Source organism: Schistocerca gregaria, chromosome 6, assembly GCF_023897955.1.
Source record: "Schistocerca gregaria isolate iqSchGreg1 chromosome 6, iqSchGreg1.2, whole genome shotgun sequence".
NCBI classification, from domain to species: domain Eukaryota; kingdom Metazoa; phylum Arthropoda; class Insecta; order Orthoptera; family Acrididae; genus Schistocerca; species Schistocerca gregaria.
In genome coordinates this window covers 493,899,756-493,921,965 of record NC_064925.1, presented here as the reverse complement: position 1 = coordinate 493,921,965, position 22,210 = coordinate 493,899,756, and positions in this window count along the sequence as shown.

Below are 22,210 nucleotides of genomic sequence, written 5' to 3'. Positions count from 1 at the left end.
GAATCGCAGTCTTTGATTTTCTCTAACAACAACATTATCTATGTGATCGTCCCAATTTAGGTTAATTGTAATTGTAATCCCTAAGTATTTAGCTAAATTTACAGTCTTCAGATTTGTGTGACTTATCGCGTAATCGAAATTTAGCTGATTTCTTTTAGCACTCAAGTGAATAATTTCACACTTTTCTTTATTCCGCGTCAATTTCCAGTTTTTACACCACACAGATATCGTATATAAATCATTTTGCAATTGGGTTTGGTCATCTGATGACATTACAAGACGATAACTGACAGCATCGTCTGCGAACGATCTAAGAGGGCTACTCAGATTGTCTCCTACGTCGTTAATACATGTAGATCAGGAACAATAGAGGGCCTATAACACTTCGATGGGGAACGGCGGATATTATTTCTGTTTTACTCGAAGATTTTCCGTCTATTACTACGAAATGTGACCTCTCTGACAGGAAGTCACGAATCCAGTGGCAAAATTCCATAGGCATGCAGTTTGGTTAGAAGACGCTTGTGAGGAACGGTGTCGAAAGCCTTCTGGAAATCTAAAAATATGGAATCAATTTGACATCCCCTGTATATAGCACTCATTACTTCAAGACTACAAAGAGCTAGTTGTGTTTCACAAGAACGACGTTTCCTGAATCCGTCCTGACTATGTGTCAATAAATCGTTTTCTTCAAGGTAATTCATGATGTTCGAACACAGTATATATTCCAAAACCCTACTGCAAACCGACGTTAGTGATATGGGCCTGTAATTCAGCGGATTGCTCCTAATTCCCTTTTTGGGTATTGGTGTTCCAAAAGCAGCCTTCTATATTTCTGTGTTATCAGCGGCCTACGCTTAGGACGATAAATTGCTAGTCAAGCTGCTGCTAATTTTCGACTAAAGTGGGCGTCATTTATGACGTCTGCCGAGTTTAGGTTCGTTCTGCGCATCTGACGTCACAAAACACAGTCAGCCAATGAACAGAGAACGACGTTGCCAGAGCTCGACTGCAGTGCAAAGCACGGACGAGTGTCTTCAGTTTTAGAAACGTTCAGTCATAAATAAAGTAATAGAACAAAAGCAATGTCTTGATAGCAGACTTTCTTTTATAGAAAGTTTGGAAAAAGCATTCTTTATACCAATTGCTTGATATTCTATTAATTAATTAAACCAAAGAAGCAATAAGTCTCCTAATTCAGGCGATAGCAAGGAAAGGTGTTTGTACCATTGTCACTAACCACTTTTTCGCAATAAAAACAGCGGTAATTGTTTATTTCCTGTTGTGCATCAACGAAATATTAGTAAATCATAGTCATACCAACAGTGTTTGTCGGTATTTTGCGTGATATTTTAAAGTCCTACAGGAGAGACCTTGAATGATGAGCTGTATTAGCGTAATGGTTAAAGTGTATGGCTGCTAAATGTAAGGTTCTGAGTTCAAACCTTGTTTGGTGTACAATATTTTCTTTATTTAAAAACAATATCGAAGTGTCTTACTTTATGAATTTTATTCGTTTGAATGTAATTTTTTGAAATTTTCAGTGACAACTAAAATCGTCCATATGGAAAGTACGCTATGGACTTTTACCTCTGCAAACCGTTCAAAATTTCGTGCAATGGTTTACTACATCTAATGCTGCACAATAGCTGCGTTGAACATCGAAACAAAATTACGTCATTTATGGGGGGAAGGTATCAGTCAAGACGATGTGTAAAAATCAAATTTTTGAGCCAAATAGTTTTTATGAAATCGAATGATAAAGTGCGTCAAAGCTGTCGAAACACCATGTGTCTGCACAGGCGAGCAGTGCAATGATGACAAAATGGCGTACATCGCGGAATGAGGGGAGCACGTCTCTGTAGCAGCGAAAGGGTTAATGCGGCCGTCGTGGCTTTACTTCATAAACTGCGCGCTCCCCCCTACACGTAAGTTTGCGAACTATACTGTGGCGCTGCTTCTCTTGGCGCGTACAACTGGCAATGCAGCAATCTCCCGCATCTGGGCGGGCATGCGCGAACCGCCAAGATAAAAGAATTGAACTATAATCATGCGGGATGACGTAGAATGTGGCAGGGATCCCATTACTTATTCTCGAACGGCAGGCGCAGACGTGAAGGCGTTACGATGCGCTTGATGTACAACGCGCTCAACATATTACGCTAGTCACGCCCTTACATGCCCTACCCCACAAGACTTAACACGAACGATACTAATGCCCTCTGACAGTCATACTGTCTGTTACAGAGATTTGCAAACAGAGCTCCTGAGAAACTCAGCTCGCTCTGTTCCTCCATGAGGTCCACAGAACCGTAGACAATGGCGCTCAGGTTGATGCCGTGTTCCTTGACTTCAGGAAGTCATTTGACACCGTCCCGCACTGCCGTTTAGTGAAAAAAAAAAAAAATACGACCTTAACGAGTGTCGGGGCAACTTTTCGACTGGATTCAAGACTCTCTTGCAGACAAACTCAGCCCGTCGCTCTTAACGGAACAAGATCGATAGTTACAAAGATAATTTACGAAGTACCCCAAGGAATTGCGATAGAACCGTTACTTATTATTATTCACGTGTCAGAAACATGCAGTTATATGCACATACATTTTACACAGTTACGATTAAATTACTATTGACCAAAACTTGTCCACTTCCAGTGCATTTTCTGTTGCTTGTTGAAGGTCATCTTCTGTGCAGGAGACTGGACGCAATCGACCCACCGAAGCATGTGCCGGACTGTCTGTTCTTCTCCACAGTCACACCGAAAATCATTTGGATTAGTGTATCCCCAACTTGCCAAGTTAACTTTTGATCTTCAGACTCCGGATCTCAGTCTATTTAGGGACTTCCAAGTTGTCCATTCCCCGTCATGTCGTGAAGGTAAAGCTTCAACGACTCTTTTTCAACCAGGGTGAAGGTACGTGGCACCCCTCCATAGTTGCAACCCAGCTTTATCAGCAGTGGTTTTAAGTTCACCTGATGTCCGAAGGAAGCTCTTCCTTGACTTCAGTAGTTGCGGATGCGGTTCATGCCCATACAGAGGATGAGTAATTTCCTGTTCCACTGCCTTTCTTTCCTTGTTCGCAGCTATCTCTCTTCGAACAGATGGTTGTGCTATTACTGCGAGATGGTAAAGCCATTTTCCTCTGGATTTCAAGCAACCTCTTATAATTCTGCAGCATTAGTTGAGAGCTACATCCACCTGTTTGGGATGAGCTGAATTATACTAAACATGACAGCCACACTCTGCCGCAGAATGGCATAGTGCTATTGCAGATGTTCGGATTGCTTGAGGTTGACTATTTGACTATCCCACTGTGCCCCGGTCAGTTCCCGTAGCAGATTGTTTCTGGTGCAAACTTTCGACTTGCATTTCGTGCAGTGCTTTTTGAAAGTGAGAGACCTGTCGAGTGTCCGTCTTAGGTGTTTTGGAGTCTCGTAGTGTTCTAGTTCGACCCCCGACCATACAGTCTTCAACTGTCGAGTGGCTTCCTTGTTTCTCAAATGAAAAGCACGCCGTTACTATATATATAATACAGTAGAAAGCATCGAATTCTCTGTAAGGCTGTTAGCAGATGATGCGGTTCTCTATAACAAAGTACCAGGGCCGGAACACAGTAACGACGTGCAGAATGACCCGCAGAGAATTGATGAATGGTGCAGCTCTGACAGTTGACCCTGAACGTAAATAAATGTAGCATATTGTGCGTACATAGGAAAAGAAATCCACTACTGTACAAGTACACTGTTGATGTCAAACCGCTGGAAACAGTATCCGCCGTAAAATATCTAGAAGTAACTACCTAGAGCGGTCGTAAGTGGAATGACCAAATAAGACAAGTAGTCGGAAAAGCGGATGCAGCACGCAGATTCTTAGGAAGGATCTTAAGGGAATGTAACTCATCTACGAAGGAAGTGGCTTACAAGGCGGTTGTTCGACCGATTCTTGAGTATTGTTGATGTTTCTGGGATCACTACCAGGTAGGTCTGATAGAAATATAGAATATCCAACGAAGAGCTGCACGTTTCGTCACGGGATCTCAAGAAGATGCTCAACAAACTCCATTGCCAAATGTTACAATAGATTCGTTGTGCATCGTGGTGAGATAAACGAAGGCTGTCCAGAAAGTAAGTTACGATCGGTCAACGACTATGAAAATGCGATAAAGCTTTGCAAGGATGTGTTGGGCAGTGTCTCTAGTATGACTCCAGGTAGAATTATGTCGCTCTTTTCATTCTTGAGCTCTTAGTGAGCGCGTAAAGATGTTATAGAAAATAGTGTCTCCCGCCAAGTACGAGGGACTGGTGAGAATTTTCCGCTGAAGCTATGCAACCAACATTACATGTCGTGCGGTTACTTCTTCAAGAAAATTCTCAGCCTCATTCTGCATGGGCAATGAAGATGTTCGTGCATCGTTTCAATTGGAAATGTTTGGTTACCCACAATACAGCCCATGTATGTCTCCCACTGAGTTTCATCTCTGCTCAAACGAACCCCTGGCTATGAAGACAACATTTTGGCACAGACAACGAGCTTTAGGCCAGCGTAGAGAATTGGCGGAAAGCACTGGCGGCTGCCTTCTATGATGAGGGTATTGGAATGTTGGTACAACGCTACGACGAATGTCTGAGTCAGAACGGCGACTACGTAGAGAAGTAGCTGAAAGGTGTAGCTAACTGTTACAAATGAAACATTTCTGATTTTCGCTGTGATTTTCATTTCGCGATCAATCGTAACTTACTTTCTGGACAGCCCTCGTACTATTCAAATTCCGAGACAGTACATTCAAGGAAGAGTCAGTCAACGTATTACTTCCCCCTACATAAGTCTCGCGTAATGACTATGAACAGAAAATTCGAGAAATTAGAGCCAGTACAAAGGCTTACGCTATTCGTGAGTGGAACAGGGTTGGAGAGCACAGTTAGGGGTACAAGAAGTACCCTTCGCCACACACAACTAGGCGGCTTGCGGAGTATGATGCCGAGTATGTAATCTTTTACATACTCCGCGATGGTATGTACGTGCACGAAAGTACATAGGTATTCAATCTCGTCTCCTGGGTGCTTCATGGTATGTACTCTCTGACCTTCAAGAAGTCGCACGGTAGAAAATTCAAATACCGACCTCCAGACCTTGAAAGCACGGTGTGGGTGACTGACAAAAGCCGCTTTTGTCAGATTAAGGGTAGGGTAGGGTGGTCTGCAGGCGGGGGTGAATGTAGGAAGTAAGGGGAAGGACTCGCGGGCGGCTCCATAACTCCCCGATTCTGTCCATTTACGTCATAAGCTGTTGGGGGTAAATTTATTTTTTGTTTGAGTCATCAGGTCAGACAGATTTGAAGGCCCGTCAAAAATCCTATCCTGTCTCAGCCTCTTCATTTCAGAGTAACACTTGCAACCTACGTCCTCAATTATTAGCTTGATATATTGCACTACAATGTCTGTCTTTCTCTACAGTTTTTACCCGACATAAGTCCATGTAGTACCATGGACGTTATTCCCTGACGTCTTAACAGATGTCCTATCATCCTGTCCCTTCTTCTTTTCAATGTTTTCCATATTTTCTTGTCCTTGTCTGCGGAGGACATCTTCATTCTTTACGTTATCAGTCTACCTAATTTTCAACATTCTACTGTATCACATATCTCAAATGCTTCGATTCTCTTCTCTCCCACAGTCCATGTTTCACTTCCATACCATGCTGTGCTCCAAACGTACATCCTAAGAAAATGCTTTCTCAAATTAAAGCCTTTGTTTCATACTAATAAACTTCCCTTGCCCAGGGAAGCCCATTTTGTCAGTGCTAATCTGCTTTTGATGTCCTCCTTGCTCCGTTCGCCATGGATTATTTTATTCTCTAGATAGCAGCATTCCTTAACTTCATCTACTTTGTGGTCACCAGCCCTGATGTTAAGACTCTTGCAGTTCTCATTTCTGCTACTTCTCATTACTTTCCTCTTTCTTCGATTTACTCTCAATCTTCTGTACTCATTAGACTGTTCATTCCATTTAGAAGACCCCGCAAGTCTTCTTTACTTTCACTGCGAATAACAATGTCGTCGTCGAATCTTATCACTGATACCCTTTCACCTTGAATTTTGATCCCACTCTTGAATCTTTATTTCTGTCATTGCTTTTTCAATGTATAGATTGAACAGCAGGAGCGAAAGACAACATCCCTGTCTTACACCTTCTTGGGCTTCCACTCTTATTTGCACTTCTTGCTTCTTGTGCATATTGTGTATCACCCATTTTCCCTATAGCTTACCCCTATTTTTCTCAGCATTCCGAATATCTTGCACCATTTTACATTGTATAACGCTTTTCCCGCGTCGACAGATCTTGTAAATGTGTCTTGGTTTTTCTTCAGTCTTGCTTTCATTATCAAGCACGAAGTCGGAACTACCACCTCTCGTGCATTTAACTTTCCTAAAGCCAAACTGATTCTCAACTAACAGATCGTCAGTTTTCTTTCCCGCCGGCCTCTGTGGTACAGCGGCTCTAGACGCTTCAGCCCGGAACCTCGCGGCTGCTATGGTCGCAGATTCGAATCCTGCCTCGGGCATGGATGTGTGTGATGGCCTTAGGTTAGTTAGGTTTAAGTAGTTCTAAGTTTAGGAAACTGATGACCTCAGATGTTAAGTCCCATAGTTCTTAGAACGATTTTTTTTCTTTCCCAATTGCCTGTATATTATTCTTGTCAGTAACTTGGATGATGGAACATCACTGATCTCATAGATTCTGCACACCAACTTGAATAGTGGTTTCAATACCATTTCCCTCAATAATTTTAGGAATTCCTTTGGAAAATTAACGGTCCCTTCCGCCTTATTTGATCTCACGTCTTCCAGGTCCTTTTAAATTCGAACTCTGATACTGAATCCATTATGTCTTCCCTATGGACTCCGATTTTTTCTTCTATTACGTCGTCAGACAAGCCGTCTCTCTCCACCCGCTCTCCTCTCCGCTTAACAGCGGGACCACCACCGCACTCTTAATGTTGCCACCCTTGCTTTTTACTTCACCGAAAGTTGTTTTTGCTTTTCTATATGCTGAGTCAGTCGTTCAGACAGCCGTTCCTTTTTCGATTTCTTCACATCTTTCCAGCAGCCATTTCGCTTTGGCTGCCGTGCACTTCCTATTTACTTTATTCCTAAGGGAATCACATTGCTGTGTTCATGTCTTTCCCTCAGTAATTTTGTACTTCCTTCTTTCGTCGATCAATTGATGTATTTGTTGTATTACTCAAAGAATTCACATCCTTAGCGAACTTCAAGCGCGTCTCATCAATCGTCAGTACTTCAGTATCCCACTTTTTACCACACTGATTCTTCCGCTTGATTCTCGTAAACTCGGGGTCCGCCTTGCAAAGCAATATCTGATTTCTAAATATTTGTCTGACCATGATGTAATCCAGCTGGAATCTTCCCGTGTCTCACGCTGTTTTGCAAGCATACCACCTCTTCCTGATTCTTCAACAGAGTATTCCCTATTACCAGCTGAAATTTACTGCGTATCTCAATTAGACTTTCTCCTCTCTCATTCGTACTATTAAGGCCGTATTCTCCCTTAACCCCTTATTCTATTCGTTCTCGTACAGCCGTGTTCCAATCACACTCGATTATTAGATTTTCATCTCCCTTTACATACTGAATTAACGCATTTAGTATCCCCATATACTTTCTGTATCTCCTCATCTTCTGCTTTCGGCTTCTGTATGTATGCCTGAACTATTGTCGTCGGCGTTGGTTTGCTGACAACAACCCTGTCACTGAACTGTTCACACTAACTCATTCGCTGCCCTCCCTCTCTCTGGGAGATCCGAATCGCGAACTATTCCGGAACCTTTATTCCTATGGAGATATTATCATAATACTTTTTACTTACTGGCCGCATGTCCTGTGGATGCACATTATGTGTCTTTATTGCGGTGGTTTCCATTGCCTTCTGCATCCTCTTGCTGTTGATGATTCTTCCGCCTTCAGTAGCAGTTTCCCAGTGCGATGGGAAAAGAGTGCCATGAATCTCTGTGCCCTCCTCCGCCCTCTTTGGTAACACCGTTGGTAGAACGAGGGAGATATCTTATACCGAAAGTCTTCATCCGCCATCGCTGATGATTCTTACTCAGAATTTACTCGAGGATGTTTTGATTAGTTCACTACCCATACATCACGTGCGTCCACTCATGTCACACCACATCACACCAATACTCAAAAAGGGAAGTAGAAGTACTCTTGAATTACGGGCCCATATCACTAACGTCGATTAGCAGTAGGGTTTTCGAACATATACTGTATTCGAATATTATGAAGTGCAAGTAATCAGAACGTATTCAGAAAATATCGTTCTTGCGGAACACAAGAAACTCTTTATAGTCGTGAAGTAATGAGTGCTATCGACAGGGGATGTCAGATTGACTCCATATTTTTAGATTTCCAGAAGGCTTTCGACATCGTTCCTCACGTGCGTCTTATAACCAAACTGTGTGCCTATGGAATATCGCCTTGCCTGTCAGAAACGTCACAGTTCGTAGTAATAGGAAAGTCATCGAGTAAAACAGAAGTAATATCCGGCGCCCCAAGGAAGTGTTGTAGGCCCTCTACTGTTCCTGATCTATATTAATGACATAGGAGACAATCTGAGTAGCCGTCTTAAATTATTTGCAGATGATGCTGTCATTTACCGTCTCGTAAAGTCATCAGATGATCAAAACGACTTGCAAATGATTTAGATAAGATATCTTTATGGTGTGAAAAATGGCAATTGACCCTGAATAAGGAACAGTGTGAAGTTATTCACATGAGTACTAAAAGAAATCACCTAAATTTCAATTACGCGATAAGTCACGCAAATCTGAAGAATTACATATAACCTAAGTTGGAACGATCACATAGATAATATTGTGGGTGGAGCAAACCAAAGACAGCGATTCATTGGCAGAACACTTAGAAGGTGCAACAGATCTACTAGAGAGACTGCTTACAGTACACTTGTATGCCCTATTCTGGAGTATTTCTGTGCCGTGTGGGATCCGTATCAGTTAGGAGTGACGGCTGATATTGAAGAAGTTCAAAGAAGGGCGGCTCGCTTTGTATTATCGCACAATAGGGGAGATGATACCACAGACATGATACGTGAATTGGAGTGGCAATCATTAAAACGAAGGCGTTTTTACTTGCGACCGGATCTTATCATTAAATTTCAGTCACCAGTTTCCTCTGACTGCGAAAATATTCTGTGGGCACCCAACTGCATATGGAGAAATGATCATCACGATAAAAGAAGAGAAATCAGCACTCGCGGAGAAAAATTTAAGTGCTCGTCTTTCCAGCGCGGCGTTCGAGAGTGGAACGGTAGAGAGAAAGGCCCTTAATTGTGAATAGCAGAGTAGTAATCACTTTGATGTAGATGGAGATGTTCGCACTATTGCCTTTGGCCACAACCACTGACACCACCGCTCTCTCCTTTCTCATGGCAAGGCGAGCCCAGCGGTGATTGTTGTAGTGAGAGTCCTTAGTGCTTCAGAGGTCGTCGCTCTGTCCGTGCAGACACCTGGTTTGCTGTGAACAATGTCACTCACTCACTAGATTCTGTATTGCCATGAGAGCAATGTGTCTCTCTTCTCAGCCGTTAGTCACGTGGAGCCGTTGAGAAGCTGCATGACGTTCAGTATGGCTCTCCCAGATCCATTAATTCTACATACAGGGTGTTTCAAAAATGACCGGTATATTTGAAACGGCAATACAAACTAAACGAGCAGCGATAGAAATACACCGTTTGTTGCAATATGCTTGGGACAACAGTACATTTTCAGGTAGACAAACTTTTGAAATTACAGTAGTTACACTTGTCAACAACAGATGGCGCTGCGGTCTGGGAAACTCTATAGTACGATATTTTCCACATATGCACCATGCGTAGCAATAATATGGCGTAGTATCTGAATGAAATTACCCGAAACCTTTGACAACGTGTCTGGCGTAATGCCTTCACATGCAGATGAGATGTACTGCTTCAGCTGTTCAATTGTTTCTGGATTCTGGCGGTACACCTGGTCTTTCAAGTGTCCCCACAGAAAGAAGTCACAGGGGTTCATGTCTGGCGAATAGGGAGGCCAATCCACGCCGCCTCCTGTATGGTTCGGATAGCCCAAAGCAATCACACGATCATTGAAATATTCATTCAGAAAATTAAAGACGTCGGCCGTGCGATGTGGCCGGGCACCTTCTTGCATAAACCACGAGGTGTTCGCAGTGTCGTCTAAGGCAGTTTGTACAGCCACAAATTCACGAAGAATGTCCAGATAGCGTGATGCAGTAATCGTTTCGTATCTGAAAAATGGGCCAATGATTCCTTTGGAAGAAATGGCGGCCCAGACCAGTACTTTTTGAGGATGCAGGGACGATGGTACTGCAACATGGGGCTTTTCGGTTCCCCAGATGCGCCAGTTCTGTTTATTGACGAAGCCGTCCAGGTAAAAATAAGCTTCGTCAGTAAACCAAATGCTGCCCACATGCATATCGCCGTCGTCAATCCTGTGCACTATATCGTTAGCAAATGTCTCTCGTGCAGCAATGGTAGCGGCGCTGAGGGGTTGCCGCGTTTGAATTTTGTATGGATAGAGGTGTAAACTCTGGCGCATGAGACGATACGTGGACGTTGGCGTTATTTGGACCGCAGCTGCAACACGGCGAACGGAAACCCGAGGCCGCTGTTGGATCACCTGCTGCACTAGCTGCGCGTTGCCCTCTGTGGTTGCCGTACGCGGTCGCCCTACCTTTCCAGCACGTTCATCCGTCACGTTCCCAGTCCGTTGAAATTTTTCAAACAGATCCTTTATTGTATCGCTTTTCGGTCCTTTGGTTACTTTAAACCTCCGTTGAAAACTTCGTCTTGTTGCAACAACACTGTGTTCCAGGCGGTGGAATTCCAACACTAGAAAAATCCTCTGTTCTAAGGAATAAACCAAAATGATCCACAGCACACTTGCACGTTGTGAACAGCACACGCTTACAGCAGAAAGACGACGTACAGAATGGCGCACCCACAGACTGCGTTGTCTTCTATATCTTTCACATCACTTGCAGCGCCATCTGTTGTTGAAAATTGTAACTACTGTAATTTCGAAAGTTTGTCCGCCTGAAAATGTACTGTTGTCCCAAGCATATTGCAACAAACGGTGTATTTCTATCGCTGCTCGTTTAGTTTATATTGCCGTTTCAAATATACCGGTCATTTTTGAAACACCCTGTACATACAACGGTCGTTACTTGACGATCATCGAGAACAACAATATCGTGGAATAATAAACCACAGTTTCCGTTGGCATTGATCCTGCCACTTTTATATTTCGACATCCGATGTTTGGCGTTTCTCCTTCTTACACGAGGTATGACACGATCGTTTCACAAATTCAACATTCAAATGCGACTTCTGAATGAGGAACCCGCTGTGTTATCTTTCGCTACAGAGAAAATGTAGATGGCGTTACTCTTCTGGTGCGCTGAAATGTTAATCGCATGTTTACCGAAACATGTAATACACTTTAACGCAATTTTTGTTTCTTGCAGTTATAATGATCAGGAGTCATGGATAACATTAGTTTTCTTAGTATTTACATCTACAGAAACATCTACATCTACATGGCTGGTCTGCAAATCACAGTTAAGTGCCTGGCAGAGCATTCATCGAACCACATCCATGCGAACTCTCTATAATTCCACTCTCGAACAGCACGCAGAAGAAAGGAACACCTATATATTTCCGTCCGAGCTCTGATTTACCTTATTTTATTATGATGATCGTTTCTTCTCATGTAGATCGGCATCACTAAATATTTTCGCATTCGGAGGAGAAACTTGGTGACTGAAATAAGCACTTCATCCTCACCTACTTTTCCAAATTCGTGCTTGGCCAAGGACCTTATCCTCACCTTAGTTTAAAACGTAGCCTTAGAAATATTATACATGACTGTGTTTAAACTGACTCACAATATTTTTAGCGCAAAGCAATCTGACTTTCAAAAATCCCTACAAAAGAATGGCCCTGACTAACATTAACCTATACCTTTCACAAATCAATTACCTCACAAAAATCTTCGTTACTCGAACTACTGCAATACAGCGAGCGCCAGTACTGCCAGCTAACTAAAAGATTCAAACTACAGAAGGCACTAACTACTGATAGGCATAGTTAGCAAATGAAAGATTTTGATAGAGAAACAACAATGTATTTACCTTACTAGTGCTCAAAAGTCATAATATATATAGCAGTTCATGACATCCAGTCTTACAAATTTCAAAACTCTGCCATTTCTCTCCCCTCATACAGAGCGCTACGTGGAGTTACCAATAAAAAAACCTAAACAGCCTACTTACAACTTTTCCAGATTTTAACCATTAGCTGTGTCATTACTTATGCATGACCTCATCATCCCCATCCCCTATTACTCTCCCTTCCGTTCTGTACATACTTGTTCCGCCTATATTATTACTTAGAGCTAAACCTCTGAACCACTCCAGCAGATAGTGGAGTCAGACTGATGTTTTTCCAATAACGAACAGTAAATCCGCCAAGGACCACGGCGTTTGGATTAAAGGGTGTAGTATATTCCGTAGGGGAAGTTTAAATGGTTTGATAAGGTAGAAAGAAATTTCTTTAGAGGATAAGGGCATGGATTTGATTTTGGCGGAAGGTTTGCACAATTCAAGACCTTTTTTATGTACCTCCAACATTTTGCGTTGATAAATGCTTTTAGTGCAGGTATGTTGAAATAAAAAGAAACGTAATTGCACTGTTAAAAACTGTGTTCGTATTATCATGTTAATATTATTTTCATGGCATATGTTTTACTAGTGCAATGAGGTGTAGGATGGTTTGAAAATCAGTGCTGCGTTTGAAACTAGTCACCGGTATAAGTTACACGCAGCTGTGACAGAAATTTAAATAAAGATATTATTAAAGGTTTGTTTTTGATGGGGAAAGGATATTGTGTAAAGAATGTTGTAGTGACATATATGTGGTGACTGTTCCTGAAGAACAGACACCACATAAATATAATTAACGCGAGGCTGCAGATGCATACAACGCTCTGATTCTTAGGGACATCGGCGAAATGCCGTGAGTAATGGGGGGGATGGGCAGGGGCACTACGTAATTGGGGGGGGGGGGGTGATAAGTTGAGAATTTATGTCTGACGGGAGGCGTGCTGCGTAGTCCACTCCACACAGTTGCCATGACCGCCGTGTCCGGATGGCTTAGTGGTTGCGTATTCTCGCTTCGCGCGTCGGGGGACTAGGTTGTGCTCTTAGTTCCGCCTCTACCGTAGCGCAGCGTGTTTTCCTCGTGTCAGTTTAGTGCCGTGTTGGTCTCCGTGCGCGTCGCATCGCTGGTTGTCGGCTGGTGTTTGGTGTTCGTGCGGCCCTTCCTGTCGCGGCGTCGTCTCTCGCCGTGATGTCCACCATGGTTCCCACGAAAGTTCCGCGTACAGGTACAGTCAGTTTTACCTTTGACAAATCCACGCGTCACGTCCAGCCCGGTTCTTTGGAGATACATGACTGGTTAGTCGATACAGTTAAGGTCACTACTGATCAGGTGCATACCGCATATTTCGACAGCGAATTATATGTGTTTTTTGTTAAGTTTCTTGACCCGCTCCAGGTTGATAGGCTACTTTCTCGTCATGGTTCTCAGGTACCCTTTACGCACCGTGATGGTTCCACTAGTATGGTTCTCTTGTCAAATGCAGAAGTGATATATACGAATGTTCGGGTATTTAACCTTCCGCCCGAGGTTGACGACTGTTTTCTGAAGTCCGTTTTGCTTCCTTATGGGGACGTACGCCATATTCGAAAGGAACGCTGGTCTGCTCAGCACCGCTTACAGGTATATAGTGGTATTCGGTCGGTGGAAATGGTGGTCAAAAAACCTATTGGTTCTCACCTACAGGTATGTGGTTATAGGGTCCATATCACGTACAGTGGCCAGGAAGGAACATGTTATTATTGTAATGAAACTGGTCATTTCCGTACTAATTGTCCGCGGCGTGTGGTGGTATTAAAACCTACATACGAACAGCGTAAAAAATTGACTTTAGCTGATCTTCTCCCGCAAGGATCTCGGACTGAATCGCTCACTGTTACTGAGGGACGCAGTGATCCGTTGCCCGACAACGGCCGTGATTTTCCCCCGTTGTCCTTGCGTAGGGATGTTGCTGCCCTTAAATCCGATGTGCCCGCGCTGATTTCTCACAACAAGCGTCGGCGAACACAGGATGATGCGGCTGATGAATCTTCCTTATTGGCTCGCCCTTCCGATGGGCCTCCGGTAAAGGACTCTCTTTCTCAGTCGGAAATCGTGGATGAGGACGCCACAGGTGCTATCACGCCTTTGCAGAAGCTCCCTGACACCTTATCTGACGTTGTTCCTGCTGCCGCGGCAGCCTCTTCGGAGACGCCCGTGACGGAACCTGCTTCTGGTTGCCACGTGTCTTCTCCGGTTCTCTCTGACACTTCTCCTATTGACTCTGTTTCGCATCCCCCTTCTGGAATTTCTGTCGCCCCCTCTGGGTCACAGCCTCCTCCCATCAAACAACTGATTGATTCTCCAGAGCCAGTGGATCCCGTTGTTATTCACCAACTGTCCCACCGTGAACCCATGTCTGCGGACGAGTGGGATGTAGAGGCCTCTCTCCCGCAATCTGACACGGAATGTCTACATGATGCTCCCACGCAGCCGAACGCTGCAGCGTCGGCACCGCGGAGCCGCAGTCGAATCCGTAAACAGCCACAGAGAGCCGCGTCACGGCCGAAGAAAAAGCAGTGGGAAGATGAGGGTTCTGTTTCGTAGTTTTTCTCTCTGTGGTTCAGCGCTTGTTTCTGGTATGATTACTTGTATGTTGCTCCGTCAGCTGAGGGCTCTCTACCGATCTTTGTTCTTCTTTCTGGGTTGAAGTTCCATGCAAGCATATACATTTCTTACTCTGAATATTAACAGAATATGTTCTGAGCTTCGGCTCGCCGCTTTGCGACAGTTTATCTATCAGTCTGGGGCAGATGTTGTTTTTTTTTACAGGAAGTCCTATTCGACCAGTTTTCCATTCCTGGGTTCTCGACGTTTTTTAATGTCGCTTCCGAACTTTCTACGGGCACTGCCTTGTTTTATAGAGAAGGCATTCCGTTGATGAATTTCGAAGTACTCGACAGTGGAAGGGGGATCGGGTGCACGTTTTATGATCTCAGTTTACTCCTTCTTTATGCCCCTTCTGGTTCGGGTTGTACTACCGCACGTTCGAGTTTCTATAAAGAAGAAGTCATTTACCTGCTTCGTAAATCCCCGACAAAGATAATTTTAGGTGGGGACTTCAATTGTGTTCTACGGCCGGTAGATCAGTCTCCTAATTTTAATTTCAGTAAAGAACTCGACGACCTTGTGCGCTCCTTGCACCTGCGTGACGTGTGGGTTTCTCGCTATCCTACACTTGTGCGACATACCTACTTTACTCCCACGTCTAGCAGTCGCCTCGATCGCTTTTACCTTTCCGATTCCTTGTGTGGGCAACTTCTGGCTGTTGATGTGATACCAGCCTGTTTTACTGATCATTGCGCTGTAGCCGTTACGTTTAATTACGAGCGACAACCGGTAAAATTGTTTCGTCCTCCTTGGATGCTCAATATCGCGTATTTGCAAGATACCTCCCTTGGTATCGTCCTGGAGGACATTTGGACTCGTTGTTCTCGTACTATGGACCGGTACCCGTCTATCGTGGCATGGTGGACACTGTATGCAAAACCACACATCCGTAGGGCTCTCATGCGTTTTGGGGCTGCGAAGGTGGCAGAAGATCGACGAACGCAAGAATTTTACTATTCTGTCTTACGTCAACTGTACGATAGTGCTACGCATGCTCCCCTACGGGTTACTGATATACAGCGCATCAAAGCCAAATTGCTGCAGCTCAAACGCATTCAAATGGAGGGCCTGCGGACGAGGTCTCAACCACGTTCCCTTCTACAAGAGGAACTGACGTCACTCTACCATCTAGTCCGTTTACGGTCGCTCCGGAAACGTGGGTGCCTTGCCTCCCTCACAACCGCTGACGGCCGCGTGTTCACCTCTCACCGTGACATTTCTGACTTCGTTTACACCTATTTTACTGATCTGTACGATACTCATGTCCCGGCGGAAACCTCTCTTGACGACTTTACCTCCTTGCTGCCTCGCGTCGTCACTCCTCAATTAAACGACGCCTTTCTGCGTCCCTTTCAGAAGGATGACATATATGATGTTGTTGCAGGATCGCAGTCCCGCAAGTCGCCTGGATTAGATGGTATTCCTAAGGAGTTCTATGTTCAATTTTGGCCGCTCATTGGTGACACCTTAACGTCAATGGTAAATGAAGTGATGTGGGGAGTCTCACTTCCTACTCCTTTTCAGGAAGGCGGAATGGTCCTCCTCCCGAAATCCACAGGTCGACCTGCAATTGATTCCCTCCGTCCTATTACTCTCCTTAACTTTGATTATAAACTTGTCGCTCGAGCAATTAATATCCGTCTCTCTAAGCTGCTCGATACCATTATTGCCGCCCACCAAAGCTGTGTGCCTGGACGCACGATACTGACTTCCGTTCTCGAATGTCGCGATATAATCTCGGTGGCGGCTGCCGCTAATATCCCAGGGGCTTTGCTTTTTCTTGATTTCCAAAAAGCGTTCGATCGCGTCAGCCATGATTTTTTATCGAGAGTGCTCACCGCTGTCGGCTTTAATAATGATGCTCGACAAGTCTTAACTAATCTTTTTACCGGTATCAGTGTCTCGGTGATTGTGAACGGTCACCCTACCCCCCGGATATCGATCAGACGGGGGTTACCCCAGGGAAGCCCCTTATCCATGTCACTTTTTGTTCTATCCTTAGAGCCCTTACTTCGCCATCTCACCATGCAATTACGTGGCTGGAATATATTGGGGGAAATCTTTGCAGTCAGTGCATACGCCGATGACGTCATGGTTTTAGTACGACATGCCGAGGACATACCGCGGCTTAAGGATACCTTGGATTCATTTTGTGGTCTTGCTGGTGCTCGCATTAATGATCGCAAATGCACGTTCCTGCCGTTGAGAGGCTTTGATCGTGTCGTCATTCCTTGGGCGACGGTTGTCGATCGCCATAAGACATTGGGGATCATAGTGGATCGTAATCCGATCAAAATGGCGGCACTAAATTGGCGTGAGGTTACGAGTCGTGTTCACGGGGCGATCCTTGAACATGACCGCCGTTCCCTTAGCCTCCTTCACAAGGCACGGGTTTTAGAGACCTATGTCTTCAGTAAAATATACTACGTTGCGCAGGTCTTCCCGCTTCCCGCGATGATGGCCCGCAGGCTGAAACAGCTGTCTAGTCGATTTCTGTGGCGCCGCCATGTCTTCCGTGTCCGGTATGAAGTTGTGGCCAGGCCTCGGAAGCTTGGAGGATTGGGTCTTTCAGATATCAAAGTGAAGACGTCCATCTTATTTGCCCGCCGCAATGTTTTAACCTGTACGCGGGCTCCGCATTCAGTCACCTCTCGTTTACTTTCCCGCCTCCGGCCGGCCAGTCTGACCCCTCCTGTTGATATTGGTCGGATTAATCCTAAATTGCGGCACATTCGTGAATACTTTGTACTTGTCGGTATTCTGGGTGCTGATATACTTTCTATGACGCATATTACTACCAACATGCTACAAATCCGTTGGGGTACAGCATGTTTCCCTTCTTCTGTTGAACTTGCTTCCCCGTCAACGTCATGGAAAACGGTCTGGTCTCATCTTAGTCTTCCCATTTTGCCGATGGAGATTGTTTCAACGTGGTATAAGGTCATTTACCGTCTGATACCTACTGGTGATCGTCTTTTTCGTATTGGCCTTCGTCCGACTGATCAGTGTGAGGAATGTCATCAAACTGACACCTTACTTCACAGGCTAGTTGCTTGCGGACGGGATCATTGGCTCTGGGTCCGCCGTCAATTAGCTTTTCTTACTAGAGGGCCTGAAACCGCATTCCCAGACGACATCTTCTTACATCCGGACATCTCTTATTTTCCTCAGACGAAAACGAACACGATTGTCTGGCTCTTGGGTTACTATGTCCACTACGTCATTGAAGGCGGTAATGAGCCAGATCCCCGCGTTTTTCACCATTATTTGTCAACTGCGCATTGGAAATGGCAGCGGTTACCACAATACCGAACGCTTTTTGCGAATATGCTTTTTCTTGTGTTTAACCGTCAAGGTGTTGGTTAAGTTCCCCTGTGATTCCTGTTTCTTCCCTGAGCTTGAGTCCCCTCCCTTGTTGTATTTTTTCGTAATTTTTTTCTCTTTTGCATGTATATATATACACCCAAAATTCATACGGGTGGGATAACGGGTTGGTCTTCCCCTTCAGAAGTAATGTTTTATTTGTGTTTCAACTAATTTGTTGATATTCTTTTTGCAGCTATTATTAAATGATGATTTGACTATGGTTGTCTGAATTCTCGTGAAATATACCAAGTCAATCTGATAATTAAAAAAAAAGTCTTCAGAGCAGCTGCCTAGTGAGCGGGAGACCGGGTTCGAATCCTGGTCCAGAGAAAATTTTCAACTTCCTCATTGATGTAAATCAATGGCCACTAGCAGCTAAATGTCATTCATTCTTTTATGTCTCGTTATAATTCTATCGCAGTATTCAGGTTGCAGGAGGGGCCTGGGGTGGGTGAGATTTGTAAGGGGCGATGGAAACTAAATAAACTTGGTTGCAGGGGTAGATAGCTTGATTGTTGAGATGAAATACAGAATGATCGACAGGAGATACTCGTATTTATTGCAGGACGCGTGGCCTTTGGAATGGCTGGGTTTTTGAGACCAGTTGTCAGGAATCTTACGATGTCTTCAGCAATTTGGTGGTGGACGGCGTCAGTAGTTAGGATGAAGAGGGCTTTCAATACGTCAGACAGGAACTACGAGCTCCGGCTTGGCTCGTGCGGACTTACAGCCTCACTTCGAGAAGCTATTGGACGATGTTGCTGCAGGTGTTACCTGCAAGACTGGAGGGAACATTTGGATGTTTTTTGAGGAACAGGTTAAATATATAATGGAGGCAGGTGAGAGGGCTTTTGCATTCTTCGATCACGTGTCGTTACATATGACGGCATTTATGGCCTCTGGAGAAATGGGAGATGAAACTTTGAACATTCATCGTTCCGTCTGCCGGAATAAATGAACATCCCACGTGTGATTACTGGGTCCATGGTGGACCAGCATTATGTGAAAGCTAGATGGGCTGTAGTCAGTGTTGATGGGAATGGTTTTTCTAATTTAGAGGTCTATCTATGAGCAAAGTTAGGCTTCTAGATACCTTGCTTCTGGCCTTGGAATTTTGTTATGGTGAATATTAGTGTGATGATTAATATTTTAATCTGCCGATATTGATCGAAATATTTCCTTATAGTAGCATTCAACTGCCTGTTTTTCAGTCAGCGTCGCCTGCAATATCACAGTGACATGTGATGTATTCAAAATGATGCAACACTACCTACCTACATCACCACATACCAAATAACGTGGATCACCTTAATGAGGCAGTCTCCTACAAACCTGTTGTGTAACTATGGAGTTCGTGTCATCCTATTATGAAATAAATGTTAGGATACTATACTATTTACACAAAACGGAGTTAGAAGTTTATAAGGGTCTCATTCATAGACAGCAACACGAGTACATGTATTTAGTATGTTTGCTATTGGTGCAAAGTAAGTTCTATGACAGAACTACACGTTGTGTCGAGTCGACATTGAATTATAATATTAAGTAAACGACATTGTAATTCTGTCAGAGACAGCAAAGGAGCAGATGAACGGAATGCACAGTGTCTTGAAAGGAGGATATAAGGTGAACATCAAAAAAAGCAAAACGGGGATAATGGAATGTAGTCGAATTAAATCAGGTGATGCTGAGGGTACTAGATTAGGAAATGAGAAGCTTAAAGTAGTAAATGAGTTTTGCTGTTTGGGGAGCAAAATAACTGATGATGGACGAAGTAGAGAATATATAAAGTGTAGACTGGCAATGGCAAGGAAAGCGTTTCTGAAGAAGAGAAATTTGTTAACATCGAGTATAGATTTAAATGTCAGGAAGTCGTTTATGAAAGTGTTTGTATGTAGTGTAGTCATGTATGGAAGTGAAACATGGACGACAAATAGTTTGGAAAAGAAGAGAATAGAAGCTTTCGAAATGTGGTGCTACAGAAGAATGTTGAAGATTAGGTGGGTAGATCACATAACTAATGAGAAGGTATTGAATAGAATTGGGGAGAAGAGAATTTTGTGGCACAACTTGACTAGAAGAAGGGATCGGTTGGTAGGACATGTTATGCGGCATCAAGGGACCACCAATTTAGCATTGGAGGGCAGCGTGGAGGGTAAAAATCGTAGAGGGAGACCAAGAGATGAGTACACTAAGCAGATTCAGAAGGATGTAGGTTGCAGTAGGCACTGGGAGATGAAGAACCTTGCACAGGATAGAATAGCATGTGGAGCTGCATCAAACCAGTCTCAGGACTGAAGACCACAACAACAACAACAACAACATTACGTAAGTGTAGCTATGAGCCAAAGACGTGGCATTCTGCAAGAACCAGGTACTGACGCTACCTATGCAGTAGTTATTTTATGCTTGGAAATCAGTAAGCAATGGGAATTATATTACACTACGTATGAAACATGTATATTAGTGCAAGATTTAAAAACGTGAATCAGTTCATATTCCATATAACACGGAAACTATTTCCGCAGATGCGATCTGGTATAAAACTGTAATCTGCATCTTTCACAAGCTCCGGAAGAGTGTAACGGAAATTTTGGAACGCAGTGTATGTGGGTCGGAATACTCCTGTAAGGCCGGGCTCTAGCACTTTCCCTCGCCGCTGCTGGAGAAAAAAGGATCGGGTAAGTCAAAGCCGGCTCAGAGCCACGTAAGTAGCCCCTTCCCCTCCCTCCCCCAGACTGCGCCAAATTAATGAGTGGGGCAGATGCCAAAGTAAATACAGCCGCAAGCGCCCAAGTCGCTTTACGCCGTCTCCGGTTCTTTAAAGGAACTCGAGAAGCAATGTTCCCCCAGACCGATAAAAATTTAGCACTCTATTTTGCATCTAATTTATTACATATTCCACACGTCACTGTGGAGTGCAGGGTCAAATATATATAGTACAAGTTTTATCGATTTTCATTCCTATTTCATTCACGAAGAAAAAACTAATGTCTATATACCTGTGTACGGTCCTAAACGCTCCTAAACGTCTCATGAGAGCTTCACTGAAATTTTAAACGCAGCCAAAACCTCTCAGGCAAACAGAAGCTAAGCGATGTCACAGTTAGCGTAAGGAGGGCTATGCGTGAAGCGTTCAGTGAATTCTAAAGTAAAATTCTATGTACCGACTTGACAGAAAATCTTAGGAAGTTCTGCTCTTACGTTAAACCAGTAAGTGGCTCGAAACAGCATATCCAGACACTCCGGGATGATGATGGCATTGAAACAGAGGATGATAAGCGTAAAGCTGAACTACTAAACACATTTTTCCAAAGCTGTTTCACAGAGGAAGACCGCACTGCAGTTCCTTCTCTAAATCCTTGCACCAACGAAAAAATGGCCGACATCGAAATAAGTGTCCAAGGAATAGAAAAACAACTGGAATCACTCAACAGAGGAAAGTCCACTGGACGTGACGGGATACCAATTCGATTCTACACAGAGTACGCGAAAGAACTTGCCCCTCTTGCAACAGCCGTGTACCGCAAGTCACTAGAGGAACGGAAGGTTCCAAATGATTAGAAAAGAGCACAGGTCGTCCCAGTCTACAAGAAAGGTCGTCGAGCAGATGCGAAAAACTATAGTCCTATATCTCTGACGTCGATCTGTTGTAGAATTTTAGAACATGTTTTTTGCGCGTGTATCATGTCGTTTTTGGAAACCCAGAATCTACTCTGTAGGAATCAATATGGATTCCGGAAGCAGCGATCGTGTGAGACCCAACTCGCTTTATTTGTTCATGAGACCCAGAAAATATTAGATACAGGCTCCCAGGTAGATGCTATTTTTCTTGACATCCGGAAGGCGTTCGATGCAGTTCCGCACAGTCGCCTGATAAACAAAGTAAGAGCCTACGGAATATCAGACCAGCTGTGTGGCTGGATTGAAGAGTTTT